The sequence below is a fragment of the Chrysemys picta genome, chromosome 1 (assembly GCF_011386835.1).
Source record: "Chrysemys picta bellii isolate R12L10 chromosome 1, ASM1138683v2, whole genome shotgun sequence".
Taxonomy (NCBI): Eukaryota; Metazoa; Chordata; order Testudines; family Emydidae; genus Chrysemys; species Chrysemys picta.
Window position 1 is genome coordinate 88655227 of NC_088791.1, and position 16053 is coordinate 88671279.

At 49.9% G+C, this 16053-nt stretch overlaps 2 long non-coding RNA genes across 2 annotated transcripts; one reads left to right on the plus strand and one right to left on the minus strand.

Moving 5' to 3' along the window:
* Window positions 1–53: 53 nt before the first annotated feature.
* LOC135974393 (uncharacterized) lies at window positions 54–7170 on the plus strand. Its single transcript, XR_010591649.1, has 3 exons — window positions 54–881; window positions 2467–3022; window positions 6660–7170. It is a non-coding gene; the product is annotated as an uncharacterized LOC135974393 (long non-coding RNA).
* A 91-nt stretch (window positions 7171–7261) lies between these two features.
* LOC103306560 (uncharacterized) lies at window positions 7262–9027 on the minus strand. Its single transcript, XR_010591650.1, has 2 exons — window positions 8558–9027; window positions 7262–7929 (listed from the first exon to the last, which is right to left on the minus strand). It is a non-coding gene; the product is annotated as an uncharacterized LOC103306560 (long non-coding RNA).
* Between the last annotated feature and the right edge of the window lie 7026 nt (window positions 9028–16053).

Here is a 16053-nt window from a genome sequence, read left to right on the forward strand (position 1 = left end):
GAGCGCTGTGGCTGGGAGCTGGCGGAGTAGAGCGGGCTGGGGCCGGGCTGCTCCGCTTCCCGCCGCTGCCAGTGAGTGGGGGGGAGGGGATCCCTTCTCCCAAGCCCCCTCCCCCGAGCGATACGGCTAGGGCCGGGGCGAGGGAAGTGGACCGGGCTGCTCCTGGCCCTCCGCTAATACCCTGTGCCTCTCTGGGCCTGTGGGGCCCCCAAAAGTGGCTCCCCACAGTTCCTGCCTCCCAGACCCTGGGGGGGGGGAGAGAGGGGAGAGGCCTGGGGCCCCATCCAGCCCCCCCCCCCCCATGGGAGGGCTGCGTAGGGCATCCAAATGGCTAGGGACAGCCCTGCTGAGACAGGACTGGCGTTTGATATGGGCGAACAGGGCAAAGGCTCCGGGTGCCGTTATAAGCAGGGCACCTCTGGAGCAGGAGTGCCCCTCCCCCCACTGCTCTGCCGCAGTCTGCAGCCATGACTGCTCCTGCCCCCTGCCTCGGAGTCACCCCTGACCAGTTGCTCCCCCTGCAAGATGGAAGAATCACTATACACAGATACGGCAGACTCTCACTGGAGGATGCTGCTCATGACATTCAGTAGAGCTACTGATGCCCCCTATGTAGATCAGCACTTCTGGAGCAGGGGCACAAGCACAGACTGATCCGACCGACAGCAGGTCCAGAACTTTTGCATGAAGAAAGCAACTTTGTGAGCAGCTTGTCCAGACCTTCCAGCATCAAGGGATATGCCTGAGAGTGGCCATACTGGCCCAGTAGCACATGCTATAACCATCTGGAAGCTGGCTATCCAAACTGCTACAGGTCCATTGCCAACCAGCTCGGTGTTGGAAAGTTACCTCTGAGTAAAGTGGTGGTGGAGGTTTCTGAGGTAATCAGGCGGGTGATTTACCACAAAGTGATGGACATAAAATATATTCTTTAAGTAGCTGCCCGCTTTGAGAGTATGGGGTTTCCAGACTGCGTTGAGGCCACTTATGGGACTCGTGTGCGAATAGTTTGCCCTCCTTAAGGAGCACATGAGTGCATAAACAGCAAAGGGTGCTATTCTTTTGTTATGCAGGCGCTTGTGGACCACAGAGGTCAATTTATGAGTGACATCAGCTGCATTGAAAAGTTCATGATGCTTGGGTTTTCCACCTGGACAGGCTGAGACACCATTCCCACCAAATGGCATTGTCATAAATGGAATTACTGTTCCACTTGGGGGTCTTTTGTACCCCCTTTTGTCTTGGCTTGAGAAACTGTATCCTGATCTGAGAGGCCCTGGAAAAATAAGGTTGAATTACACTTTCAGTGGCTGTAGAATGGTGTTCGAATGTGCATTTGATAGATTAAAGTCCTGCTGATGCTTTCTACAGATCAGTTTGAATTCCAGCGTCATCAACGCTGTCCGTCATCAACACTCTTCAGCTGGTACCAGCTCTCCTGATGTTCTGGTTCGGAGGCTGAAAGATAGAAGCTTTCAAACAAATTAGCACAGTGCTCTCACCGCGACAGATCCTGCTCATTTGAGTTGTCCGCGGTGTACCCATTTTCCCTCCAGGGTATTATCTATACCACCCACGGTTTTGCTAACTATCGCTTGCGCGGGAGTCAACTCGGTCTCTGCCACAATGTGTCTGGTACTTGGAGCTGCCCCATCCCCTGTGGGTGCAGGCCCATAGTTTCAGACCACCCTCTGGACCACCACAACACAGTGTCTGGGGTCTGGCCATCCGCAGTCCGGATCCGGGGGATCTGGACCATACCAGATATCCCCGTCCCAGTCATCATATGGTCCCGCACTCCCCTGGGCTTTCACCCCAACGGTGGTGACCTGGGCTGAATAAGTCCCCCAGACCCTGTTCTCCCGGGCGGACCCCTCTGGGGCTAGATCCTTCAGGCAGGTAACTGCCTGACTCAGAGCGGCATTCTCTACTTCCGCAGTCAGAACCTGTGCCTTCCACATATCCCGTTCCTTCTCCAACTCATGAATTGTACTCCCAGGTGGAACTGCCCTTGGCATCCAGGGGTCTGTCCCTTTCTTTTGGAGCCATTCTAACAACAGCCCGGGCGGTGGCGCTGCTCCCCAAGGGGGGGGGGTGTCTTCTCGCTCAGGCTGCTTCACCTTTTCCTTCCCCTTGCCCCACAGTGGCATACTTAGCAGTGGCGTCCTTTTCTCCCTGTGGTGGGTTGCTAGCCTACCACCTTTTACACTTAGGCTCGAGCCGGATCCGCTCAAGAGACTACCGGGGGGCACCACGGGACCCCTACTCTTGGGTCAAACCCTCCACTAAGCTCCCTGCATCCTCCACCAGTAATGTTACCCGAAATTGGGCCAGCTAGTGAGCTTAGGGAGGACTAATGACCCACCAGAGTTTGGCAGAAACCAGCATGTTTATTATACTGATACCTAAGCTCAAAAGAAGGGAAGGAGTCACACTCACAGTTGCATACTCATTCTCCCAAGACAGGCACAGCACTGGAGATGTCAGGATCCTTCAAGCTAAGTGTCCCACAGCACAGTGACGGATGGTGCGATGAAGGTAAGTCTTCCCAAGGCACGATGGAATGCAATGCGGTGAACCACTGGCCAGGCGGTCCGGGCGAAGGGCCTTCACGGGAGGTACAAGCATGTGAGTGCACTCCTGAGCACATGTCTCCTTCCCCTTTTAAGGACCTGCTCCTCATGGCCTGCGACTAGAGATGACTTGGCCACGTCTGGTTGGTCACACTCCACCTCGAGCACTGCCCATGCAGTGTCCATGCATTGGGTGTGTGAGCACTGCCTAATTAGAGTCCCAGACACCTGGGTCTACCTGGGAGCTTTTCTGATAGCATACAGATCACTGGTGCTCCTACAACACAAGACACTGAAGGTTAATACCTCAAATGTCTCAGTGCCTGAGCACAGAACAATTTCTGAGCACAGAACAATTCTTCGATATATGGTTAGAGGGACTCTTCAGACCACAGAATCTCCCTGGACAGAGCCAGGTTAATTGCAGTGAAAGAGGCAGACAGAAAATGGTAAGTCAAAAATCAAAACCACTTTTTCCTAAAAATTGCAAGCCAGTTTGGGTTTTGGGGGAGGGTGGTTGCCATGGTGTTCTGCATAAGCCTCCTCTATCAACTCCAGCATTCCACATTTTGAAGGACATAACAGTTCTTGAAGTTCTTTGCTTCCAAGGAGCAAAGAGAGGTTTTATTCCAAGCTGCCGGTGGGAAACAAGCCATGTACGCTACCGAAGTACTCAGACTTATGATGAGGAAACTGCACATATATGAGTGGAGTGGGCTGGTCAGCAACTCTTACCCCGACCACAGCCCAGTCATGGTAAGAGCCATGCGGGCTGCTGTGGGGAGCCGTGGCGCGGACCCTCCACTTGGCCTGGGCAAAAGGCCAGGGGGGGCGGGGACACTCTCAGGACCCCCACCCAGGGCAGTTGGAGGTCCGCCACGGCTCCCCACAGCTGCCCGTGCGCTTCTTATCATGGCCAGGCTGCGGCTCCGAGCCCTTGCCCCTTGGCTGGAGCTGGGTCAGGATAAGAGCCGCCACGTGGGCAGGTGTAGGGAACCGGCATGGAGTCATGGACCCTCCATCTTCACCTGCCCTGGGCTGGGTGGAGGGCCCAGGGGGCGGGGACATGGGTAGGGAGCTGCTTTTGGCCACCCCACCCCCAACCCCAGGTGCGGTGGGTGTGGGCAGTGTTCCGTGTGGTTCCACAACTGTCCAGGCTCCCCTTCCGGGCTCCACCAGCTGCTGACCTGGCCAGGGGATGGGACCTTGGGGGGAAGAGGAGAGGAAGGGTGCAGAGCCACCCTGACGAAAAGTGGATGGGCCAGGCCTATCCGCTTTCAAAAAGTGGGAGGACCTTGGCCCCTTGGTACCCTCTGTTCCAGCGCCACTGGGCGGGAGGCGCTGGGGGGGTGGGAGGAACTGATTGATGGGGTCCACTGAACAGCTGATCGGCAGTTGGCTGGTGGGTGCTGAGCACACACTATTTCTGTTCTGTGGGTACTCCATCCCCAGAGCACCCACAGAGTTGGCACCTATGGAGCCTGAAGAGCTCTGCACTGTTGTCATGAATATTGTAAATACAGGAAGCACAATCCTTCGGTATTTGTAGGGCCAGAGCAAGAACTGCAGTAACGGGGGACATGATGATTTCTTTGAGGACAGATTGCTATGAGACATAATGAAAACCATTTCAAGGTTGTTGGTGGCATTCATGTAGCAGCTGCAGATTGCTGAGTACCGCTTCTGGGCCTGAGAAATGAGCACTGATGGCTAGGATCACATCATAATGCAGATTTAGAATGACAAGTAGTGGCTATAGAACTTGCAGATGCGAAAGGCCATATTCCTGGATCAGTCTGCCGAGCTCACCACAACCCTCCAGTGCAGGAAAACCAGAATGAGAGCTGCACTTTCAGTGGAGTGCTAATGGTCATGGATGGAGGGTGAAGTTTCCCTGGGGGAGGCTAGCTTCCTGTCTCCCTCCTCTTCTGCCCAGAGCCCCAACCACACTCTACCGCTGCTCCACCACAGGCCCTGCCCCACTCTGCCCCGGGCCCCTCCCTGCTAGGTCCCCTCCTTGCTTGAACCCCCCGCCCCCCGCTGCCGCTCGCCACATCCCTCCCCTCCTCCACTCCCCACAGGGAGGGGTGAGGAGGGACACCTGGCCTATTATAACTGCCGCCCATGCGAATGGTGAGCACACTCTGGAAGCTTGAAATGCAGGATTGCTACTGATCAGTGGGAAATCATTTTGGAGTTGCAAAATTCACAGGGGGAGTGGTTGTCACACAAGCATGTAAGGTAAGCTTGCCAGGTGTCCGGTTTTCGACCAGAGCACCCAGTTGAAAAGGGACCCCGGTGGCTCCGGTCGGCACTGCTGACCGGGCCATTAAAAGTCTGGTTGGCGCGGGGCTGGCAGGCTCCGCGTGACTCCCTAGAAGTGGCAACTTGTCCCTTGGCTCCTAGGAAAAGGAACTGCCACGGGGGCTCCAGGCACTGCCTCCGCCCTGCTTTGGCCAGGAACTGCGGCCAATGGGAGCTGCAGGAGCGGCACCTGTGGGCAGAGGCAGTGCGCAGAGCTGCCTGGCCACGCCTCTGCCTAAGAGCCAAGGGACATGTCACTGCTTCTGGGGAGCCACCTGAGGTAAGCACTGCCCGGAGCCTGCACTTCGCACCCCCTCCCATGCCCCAGCCCCCAGCCCTGAGCCCCCTCCTGCACCCAAACTCCCTCCCAAAGCCTGCACCCTGAACCCCCTCCTGTGCCCCAATTCCCTGCCCCAGCCCAGATTCCCCTCCCGCATATTGAACCCCTCATTTATGGCCCCACCCTAGATCCTTCACCCCCCCACCCCAGCCAGAGGCCATACCCAATCCCCTGCCTCATCCCAGAGCCCTCTCCCATACTCTGAACCCCTCTGCCCCACCCCCCAGACTGAAGCCCCCTCCTGCATCCCAAACCCCTGCTCCAGCCTGGTGAAAATAAGTGAGTGAGGGTGGGAGAGAGCAAGTGACAGACAGAGGGGGGATGGAGTGAGTGGGGGTGGAGCCTTGGAGAAGGGGTGAGGCAGTGGGTGGGGCTCATTAAAGGATGGGAAAGGGGTGGGGCAAGGGTGTTCAGCTTTGTGGTGGGGTGATCCTGTTGGGATCCGGGAAGTGAGTGGGTGGGAAGGACCTCCCCCAGCCTAAGGGGAGGATCCACAAGGTCCGGGATCTCAATTAAGTACAGGGGACAACTAAAGATATAACAGGAATGGGAGTGAGGTCACAGGGCTAAACGAAGGGAACCTGATGGGGACACCGAGCAGAGAACCCTGGACAGCACCCACTGCTCCTTGAAGGTGTCAAGGGAGCCAGCGGACGCCGCCCAGAGGAACTCTGCTCGGATGCATGAGCAGACGGAGGATCGGAAATAGACTCTACAGTCGCAGAAAACCCCATTGGCCAACCTCCTCTCCCTGGTTTTGTAGATGGCCATTTTGGCCAATGCTAGGAGGAGGTTGACAAGGAGGTCCCATGATTTGGTGGGGCCATGGATAGGTAATGCATAGGTAAGGAGGTAAGGGGAAAAGTGCAGCCAAAAACGTAACAGGATATCTAAGAGGAGCCGGAATAGGAGCTGCAACCTGGCACACTCCAGATACACGTGCGCCAGGGTCTCCCTCAGACTGCAGAAGGGGCAGGTGTCCAGGACAGGGGTGAACCATGCCAAGAACATGCCCGTGCTCACGGCTCTGTGAAGGAGCCGTCAACTAATATCCCCAGAGGGTTTTGGGACCAGGGTGGAATATAGGCTGGCCCACTAGGGTTCCTCACCCTCCAGAGGTGGTAGGAGGTCCCACCACTTCGTGTCAGGGCGGGAGGCGAGGGTGAGGACGTGAAGGGGGTGGAGCATGAGTGTGTACAGATGTCTCCTTGGCGTGGTCCGGATGTACGGCACATACATTCCTATTTTGGCAGCAACCCATCTCGCCACAGAGTACATCAATAGAAAGGGCTACTTTTTATGGTTATGCAAATGTTGGTGGATCACTAGGGACATTTCATTGACATCAGTGTGGGTTGGTCAGGAAAGATGCATGATGCTTACATCTTCAGGCAAGCAGGACAGTTCAGAAAGCTAAACGCTGAAACATTCTTTCCTGACAGGCAGATTATTGTCACTGGTAACATTGCCCTGCCAGTAGTGATCCTGGAGGCTTCACCATACCCCTTGCTCCCCTGCCTCATGAAGCCATACACCGGCCATCTCACTAGCACCAAGGAAAGCTTCAACTACCAGCTCAGCAGATGCAGAATGACAGGCGAACGTGCTTTTGGAAGTCTGAAAGGATGCTGGCAGTGTTTACACAGAAGAATGGAATGCAGTGAGAAAAAATATCACAGTGATTATAACTGCCTGTTGTGTCCTTCATGATATCTATGAGGCAGAGGGGGAAGGGTTGCCTTCAGGGTGGAGGTGAAGAGGCTGTCTGCTGACTTGGAACAGGCAGATACAAGGGCCAGTACAAGAGCTCAACATGGAGCTATGTGGCTGAGGGAGGCCTTGAAAGAGCACTTTAATGGTCAGCCACATTAATGTGCTATGGCAGCTGGCCCTGAGGTTTGGGGGACTGTTAGGAATTGTATAGTGCTTGCTGTACATTTATAATTATTATACTGCATGTTGCACTGAACCTATGAGTTCTGTGGTCCTGTAAGATTACAAGTAATAGGTGCATGGAGTAGTGCTAAGCATTCTGCAGCATATGTTGTGACATAATAAAGTTGAATTTATTAAATAAATAAATACATAAATAAAGTAAATGTATTGCATACCAAAAACAATGCAAAGAAAAAGTGCAATTAAAAACAAAACAATACAATACCAACTTCTACAACAAATTAATGGAATAGAACTTTAAAATTAGAAAGGTGGAAACACTCCTGTCTATTTCAGTCCATTTTGGCTACACATACATCAGCTGTAGGTCTCACAAGTCAGTGTATGAGAAGCTGTGGTTGTTCTGTCTGTCTCTTAGCATAGGGTGGTAGGAGTAGGAATGCAGCCCATGATGCCACGTGGAATGTTGAGGGGTATCGGGACCTGTTAAACTGGCATACTCCAGTGACTGCAGAGGGTGGCGAGGCTGTGGTTGTTGGGCCTGTAGGTCAACAAGAATCTGCAGCATTTTGTGTTCGCTGTCTGAGAAGTTCCATTATGTCTTGGTGAATCGCCCTCTCCTCTTCCTGCTGGGATTCCTGGGCCTTTCTCCTGTCCACTCTTTCCTTCTGCATTCTGTCTTCCATATTCACCCTCCAGGCCCTCTGTTCACCCTCTGATGCACTTCTTTCTCCCTCTCATCAGGGCCAGGCATTCCACAAGAGGGGGTTCCCATCAAGGACGCAAAGGCAGCAGCAACAGATAAAACAGACAGCTCTATTGTCACAATGAAAACAGAAAATCAAGTTTCAGACTTATTCCAATAAAAGTTTTAAATAAGACATGCTGATTGATTGACACTTCAACTTTGGTGTGCTTCTGCACAGCACCATTCTCCCCATCCATGGTCAGAACGGCCCATAAAGGGGAAGGAGCAAAGGGGAAAAAGATGAGGACAGAATTTTTCTGTCACATGGAACAATAAAATGTCAACCCCTATTTCCATGGGTATGAGTACAGGGCAATGGCACCAAGTATTGGCACTATTTTCCACAGGTGGTAGTGATTTTGAGCTGATATTTCACTCTTGAGGGTAACAAAGGCACAGAGACCACAGCTGCTGCTGGAGTTCTGAAGTAGCCCAGGTCTCTATGCCACTAGCCTATTTACTTCAATGGTGCCTGCCAAAGTCATTGCAGAATGATGTGGGAAAGTGTCTGATCATGGAGGAAGAAATAAGGCAGCCATCTCTAGAAAAGCTTCAGGAGAGGATTGCAAAGTACGTCCATGGAAGTTCCATTGAGATCTTGCAGGAGGATACAAGGGATAGGTATGTAAACTGCCATGCATGCCCCCGCCCTCAACCTAGCCCTACAGGGGAATGAAAAGCAGATAACAACACTACCTCTGTTTGTTGTACCTCTATCTCTTCTCATACAAGTAAAACAATGAAAAGTGTTTTACAGGGATCCTCTAAGTCAGATATAAGCATAATAATTCACTGAAGGGTGACATGTGAGTTCTCTGTTGAGAGCCAGTAGCCCACTGGTCATCATAATCACTGCAAAATATACATATGCATACTACTTAAAATTATGTTCTTAAGGCAGGTAACCAATATGTGACATATCTCAAACAGGTTCCTTTCAAGCAGGAGGTAACAGATGCTTTTATCTATGTCTGGTCATGGGTGTATTGGCATTACATGTCTCACAATGGATGATAGTTTGCATACTGTGCCACATGCTAATCAAGAGATTGCAAAATCTTCAAGAGAAGACATTTACAGAAAGAAATAAACAACAGAAGGAGATACTGTTTATGAATAAAGACAATGCATTGTTGGGATATATGTAGTGGTGTAGAGCTACAGCTTGGATCCTTACCCCAGGATGCAAGCTAACAATGTGCCTTTCTTATGAACAGAGGGCCACAGCCAAGCCTGGACGTAAAATGCTGGAAGGACTTAGTCTATAAGACATGAAAACATCAAGTTAAGTTAATCATGGTTCTAGAATGTGTCTTATTATTTTACTTTATATGTAATCATTTGTTTCCACTTGAATCTCTGTACATTGTTAAATAAACTTTTAGTTGTTTTTGCCATAAGCATATCTAAGTGCGGTAATCTGAAGGGAACTGGGCAAGCTGGGATTTACTGTCTCTTTGGAAGCAGCAAATCTATGAATACTGCGAGTGTCCAGTGGAACATGGACTAGACACTCCCGGAAAGTTATTCAGAGGGCTTGGGGGTTGGCGAGTGCCTATTGCCACCCTGTTGTGAGAAAGCACGGCCTGCATAGACCTAGGGGGCAGTGCTTGTTTGCCCGTTGCTGGTGGAGTTGGGAAGATGATCTATGGCAGGCACAGACAAGGCTTTCTCATGCTAAGGGCAGGGGGTAGTGAGGTGCCTCAGAACTCTGGGTACCCGTGGGGAGCATCGCAGCCACCACAACCTGAAATAATGTAAGCCACATTCTACCAGTGTTTTGTTTTGCTACCTTTCCCCCCATCCCACCCCTACGCCCTAAAAGCCCTTGCCAGATTAATTGTGTTATATAAGGTACAGGAGTCACTTGCCATTGTCTTGCTCAGAAACAGGAAACCTGGCACACAGCAGCCAGCAAACAGAAAAGCATAAGGATGAAATGGAATGGCAGATAGTAGTTCCAGTTTCTGCTTCACTGTAACTCAGAGTGAAGGGGTAGACGCTTGTTTCTTGGAACAAAATCCACAAATAAATAAAAATAAAATAAAATATCATTGCCTTTCTTTCCATGTCGGTCAAACAGGGAAGGACAGTCTTTCTCTGAGGAAGCCCCTCATGGTGAGACAAAGGCTGCTGAAGCTTTGCAACAGCAGAAAAAGAGCCAGAATGAACTGCTGCAGGATGTGCAAAAGGAATTTGGCAGCTGGTTAAAGCAGTGTCCGAGTCCTAAATTCCAGAACATGGGGCAGTGGGAGGCCCTGAAAAAGAAGTACTGGAAAGCAGGGCAGTGGGAAGCCCTGGGAGGGAGCAAAAGAGAGCAGGCAGTGACTCCCTGCAGAGTCCCTCCCATCCTCACTTCCCCCTATCTGTTCCTTGTTCCTGCTCCCATGAAGATCCATTGTTTGGGTGGCTCCATTACCTGGTTCCTGACATCACTAGGCTCCGGCTCCAGCTCCGCCTATGTTCTCAGTGACTCTAGTCCCCGTGCTCCTCTGCCCAGTCCTAGCTGCAGTATCCCTGGCACCCTCTGTGCTCTCCTGCTACCGAGGGCCTGGGCCTGGCATCAGAAACTGCTGGCTCAGAGGCTGCTCTGCAGCCAGGGACGGAAAGGACACACATGGCCCAGGACCAGAAGTACTGGAATACTCTGAGTCTGCAAAAAAGTGCCAGAATGGCATTCCAGAGCATTCCAGCACAACTTGAGCACTGGGTTAAACAAGCGTTTTGAACTGGATCTGAAAAAACAGGATGCAAAAGAGAAGATGCTGGAGTGGAAGGGGAAAAATGGTGGCAGATTCTCTACAGCATTATTGGGAGATGTGGTGAAAAGACTGGGAAATGAAAGAAAGAATCAGTAAACAACAGAAGGGCATGTCTGGGAGACTCTTTGGTATGCTTGTCTCAAATCCTGGATTCCTCTGAACCCAGGGCCAGTCACAGCAACTCCAGTCATGTTGGCACCACACTGCCATGTGCTGCAACTGATGAAGAACTTGGGGCGGGTGGAGGGGGTTGAGCCATTTCATGTATAATGGAGGTGCATGTGATCAATTGTGCCGTGCCTTCACCAGGGAAAGAGAACAGACATGTGACAACATGTAATTCCATTACATTTGACATTACACTTTAATTTCCTAGTTTTTGCACTTTTGTTTCCATTTGTGTTTTTGAGGTTTGTTGAGTGTTGGTTATTTTGTTTAGGGTTAGCAGGCTTTGGAATTGCATCTGTCAGGTGGAAGGTTCCCAAGGTTGGGAAGAGGGATCCCAGCCATACACCTCTGCAGAAATACCAACCCTTGAACTCACAACCCTGGGTTTAGCAGGCCAATGCTCAAACCACTGAGCTATCCCTCCCCCCCAAGACGACATGCTTTCCAAGAGGACATGCTGAACCCCTTCCGGGCACGTCCTCTCCCAGCCTAACCACTGAGCAGCCACGCCGTGAGGTGAAGTGCTGCTAGGTTGGGATGGAGGAGGTGGCCCTGGTCCTGGGAGAGCAGGTCCGGGTGGGACGGCAATGGCCATGGCGGGGCTACTGCCAGGCCCAGGAGGGTCCCATACCAATGCTGCCTGGACCATGCCAGGGTGATCAGTAGGATCCGGGCCCTGTCTGTTTTTATCTTTTCCAGAATCTTGCCTATCAGTGAGAATGGGGGGAAAGTATAGAGAAACTGGCCGACCAGGACAGGAGAAAGGCATTGAAGATAGCGCCCCTGCCCCAGCCTCCCACCCGGCGCTGAACCAGGGACAGCGACGGTTCTGCTGAGTCGCAAACAGGTCCACCTGGGGTGTTCCCCACTCTTGGAAAAGTCTGTACACCACCTCTGGGTGAAGAGACCACTCGTGTTGAGAGGAGAAGTCCCTACTAAAGTGATCCGCCCACGAGTTCCGGGTGCCCGGTAGGTGGTAGGCCTGTAGGCAAATGTTGTGGGCTATACAGAAGTCCCACAGCCTGAGGGCTTCCTGGCAGAGGGCTGAGGATTGGGCCCCGCCATGCCTGTTGATGTAAAACATTGAGGCCGTGTTGTCAGTGAGAACCCTGGCCACCCAGCCCTCCAGGTGTGAGCGGAAGGCCATGCACGCCAGCCGCACCGCCCTGAGATCCTTGACATTTATGTGGAGGGCCAGGTCCTGCGCAGACCACAGACCTTGGGTCTGAACGTCCCCCACATGGGCTCCCCAACCCAGGTCCGATGCATCAGACACCAGTTCCATCGACCGGGGCCTGCCTCTGAATGGGACCCCATGGAGCATGTTTCCCGGGGAGGACCACCATCATAGGGAGGCAATCACCGGTTTGGGCACAGTGAGGATTTTGTCCATCCTGTCTCTGGCCTGGGAGAATGCCAAGGCCAACCAGAGCTGGCGGGCCTCATCCTGAGTCTGGCGTGGCAGATCACATACGTGCACGCTGACATGTGACCCAAGAGCTGGAGGCACGCTCTGGCTGTTGTCACTGGAAACCTTGTGACCGTGTTGATAAGCCCTTTCAGGGTCTTGAAACTGTCCTGAGGGAGGGAGGCTCTGGCCGATGTGGCGTCCAGGACCGCCCCTATAAACTCTATGCGTTGTACTGGGACTAACGTGCAAGGATACCAGGCTCTATTTAGTTGTCAATCAACATGTTTTAATGGTTATATCAGCCAATGAAAATGCTCCTTTTCTTTTAGCCAATAACTGAAGTATAAATGGAAAAGTTGATTAAAATTGATGACTTAAATCAAGCCTTTGCCCTTGATGATTTAAATCACCTTGATTTAAATCAATCCATCATGGGCAAAAGACGATAAATGATAGATAAGATTAAAGTTATTTTTAGGCTGAATAGTCTTACGATTCATTAGGCCAATGAGGACTGAGATGGATTTTCTTATCCTTAACCTCTGTGGTGGTGACAGGACCAGGCCTCAGGATAGCAGAGTTTTATTTCTGGCTCGACTGGTGGCTTTCTGGGCAATTCATTTTGGGCTTGATCCACAAAGGGACTTTGATGTCTGACTGGAAGTTTAGACTCCTAAATCCAACATTTAGGTGCCACTGAGTTCTTCAAGATTTCTCTTCAGCTGCTGTCTAACCCAGGAGGTGCTAAAATTTCCACTGGTAAAGGCTCCATGCTGATTGTTTTTTCTCAGTGAGCATGCACAAAGCCACCTAAATCCTGATGCCACTGAGCTGCTTATACCTAAATCCCAGCAGGATTCACAAATTAGGCATTCCTCCACCTGGTTTGCTTGTGTGGCCAATCCAGTAGACCTGCTCTGAATTTAACCAATCTGCACAAAGGACAGCCAGGATGTGGTGCTGCTCTCCACCGATAGGCCAGTGGTTATAGCATTCACCTGGGATATGGGAGACCGAGGTGCTAATCCCTGATCCAAATCTTGCAGAGTGGGAATTCCAATCTGCATTTCCCACATCCCAGGTGAATGCTCCAACCACTGGCCTGCTGGTGGTGAAGAGCACCATCCTCTCCTCCTCAGTTTTTTACAAGAAAAGGCTGATGTGGTTTAGGTGCCTAACTCCAGGAAAGGGGTCATGACTGTGAATTTCAAGTGGAGAGGAACCTCCCTACAGCCTGGAGTGGTAGACTAACTCTCTGAAAGAAGCAGGGTTTAGGCCACACCCTTCTCCTATGCATTTCCTATTGGCTAGTTTAGGGAGTTCCCAACTCAACAAGCTGGCTTCTGTGAATCCCATTAACCATCAGGATACCTAAAAGTTAGGTTTTGCAATGCTGGTAATTGTAATGGTAATGGTAAGAGCACTCACTGGAGGGATAGCTCAGTGGTTTGAGCATTGGCCTGCTAAACCCAGGGTTGTGAGTTCAATCCTTGAGGGGGTCACTTGGGGATCTGGGACAAAATCAGTACTTGGTCCTGCTAGTGAAGGCAGGGGGCTGGACTCGATGACCTTTCAAGGTCCCTTCCAGTTCTAGGAGATGGGATATCTCCATTAATTATTATTATTGTCAAGTGTCTCACAGATTCATAGCCTTTAAAGCCAAAAGTGACCATTGTGACTGTCTAGTCTGACCTCCTGTATGCTACATGCCATAGAACTCCCCTGTAATAATTTATGTTTCAATAGCTGTTCTTGAACTACAGCATATAGTTTAGGAAAATCTATCAATCAGTCAATCTTGATTTAAAATTTTCCAGTAATGGAGAATCCACTGAAACCCTTGGCAAGTTGTTCCAATGATTAATTGCCTTTGCTGTTACAGATGTACACCTTATTTCTAGTTTGAATTTGTCTAGTTTCATCAACTTCCCAATTGAAGCACTCTCTATTATCACATTTCTGACCCCCATTTAGGTATCAATAGACTGTGATCAAGTGACCTCTTAACCTTATCTTTGATAGGCTAAATAGTCTTTCAACTATAAGACATGTTTTCCAATCCTTTAATCATTCTTGTGGTTCTTCTCTGAACCCTCTCCAATTTATCAACATCCATTTTGAAGGGATCATTCAAGGTAGAATGGCCCGTTAAACACCTCTGCAGTCATAGGACAAAAATAGGGGGGTAGTGGGTTACAGATTGTTGTAATAAGCCATAAATTCAGTGTCTCTGTTCAGTCCTTGAGATTTTTAGTGTCTAGCAGAATTATGAATTTAAGCTCCCAGGCCCGTCTTTTGAAAGTGTTGTCCAGGTTTCCTTGTCTGCCTATAGGTGGACTGTGGGGTAATGACCATAGTGCCTTTGGCAGGATGTCTTCTGCTGGTTGAGCTCCCATAATCTTATGGGCCTTGGTGCTACTGGATGACTTGCACCATTGTAGCTACACCAGTAACTGAACACAGTATTCCAATAGTGGTCACACCAGTGCCAAATACAGAGGTAATATAACCTCAGCTCCTACTTGACATTCCTGGTTTTATATCCAAGGATTGTATTAGCCCCTTTGGCCATGGCATCACACTAGTAGCAAGGGCTTAAATTCCCTTACAATATTTCCTGGAAGTCTCCCCACCCCCCTCAGCTGCCCCATTTGGAGCTCCGGGTTTTAGCCCCTGCAGAGCAGGCAGTCTCAGGGCTTTAGGCTCACAGGGGCATGCCAGGGCTCAGGGCTTCAGCCCTGTAGGAGGCACAGTGGTTCGGGGCGTCTGCCCTGCAGGTTTGAAATATTTACTGGAGTGCCACTCCAGATAGCTCCAGCTACATTTAAGCCCTGCTAGGAGCTCATTTTCAGCTGACTATCCACCATGACCCCCAAATCTTTTTCACAGTCATTGATTCCCAGAATAGATGTATGACTTTATATTTGAACATATTGAAATACATATTGTTTGCCTGTGTCGAGTTTACCAAGAGATCAAGATTGTTCTGTATGAGTGGCCTGTTCTTTTAATTATTTACCATTCCCCCAATCTTTTCGCCATCTGAAACCTTTATCATTAATGTTTTTATTCCAGGTTACTGATAAAAATGTTAAATGGTGTATGGCCAAGAACTAATCCCTGCAAGATGTCACTGGAAGCCACTCAACAACGATTCTCCATTTATAATTATATTTTGAGGCCTATTTGTTAACAAATTTTTAATTCAGTGAATGTCACCATCTTGATTTTATACTGTTCTAAGTTTATAAATTAAGATATCATGTGGTACAGAAGTCTAGATATATAACAATAACACTGTTATTGAATAGCATGATCAAAGAGGCACACTGAATGTTGAAGCTGTAGTTCCATAGAACAATGTTTGATCTGGAAACATAATCTAAAAATCACAAATAAATCATTATCTACCTTAATTCTACCTTAATTTCCTCCTTTGTAAAAAAACCTGTACATTGTATTCTAAAAGTAATTTAATACCTTAATCATTTATGCCCAAAGCAGGTGTGTGTGTGTGTGTGTGTGTGTGTGTGTGTATATATATATATATAGCAATTTTTTTCTCAGTTTAGAATTCCTGAAATAGCTTTTGTTCTGATCCTAGTGTGCATATATTTCAATAGGCTTTTACTGTATTGTTACCCCTTTTGAACTAAGTAGTTAGCCAAATTTGGGGTATGGTGGGTTGTTCCAGTTGTGAGGAGAGATTGATGATATAGCCATTTTCTTTGATGCAATCTTCTTTATTTACAAAATTATACATAAAGTCCTGTTTCCCCAATCACAGGAGGAAATCAAATCGCAAGAGAGAGTTTGCTGACTTTTCCAAACCTGACTTTTCAGCCAGCACT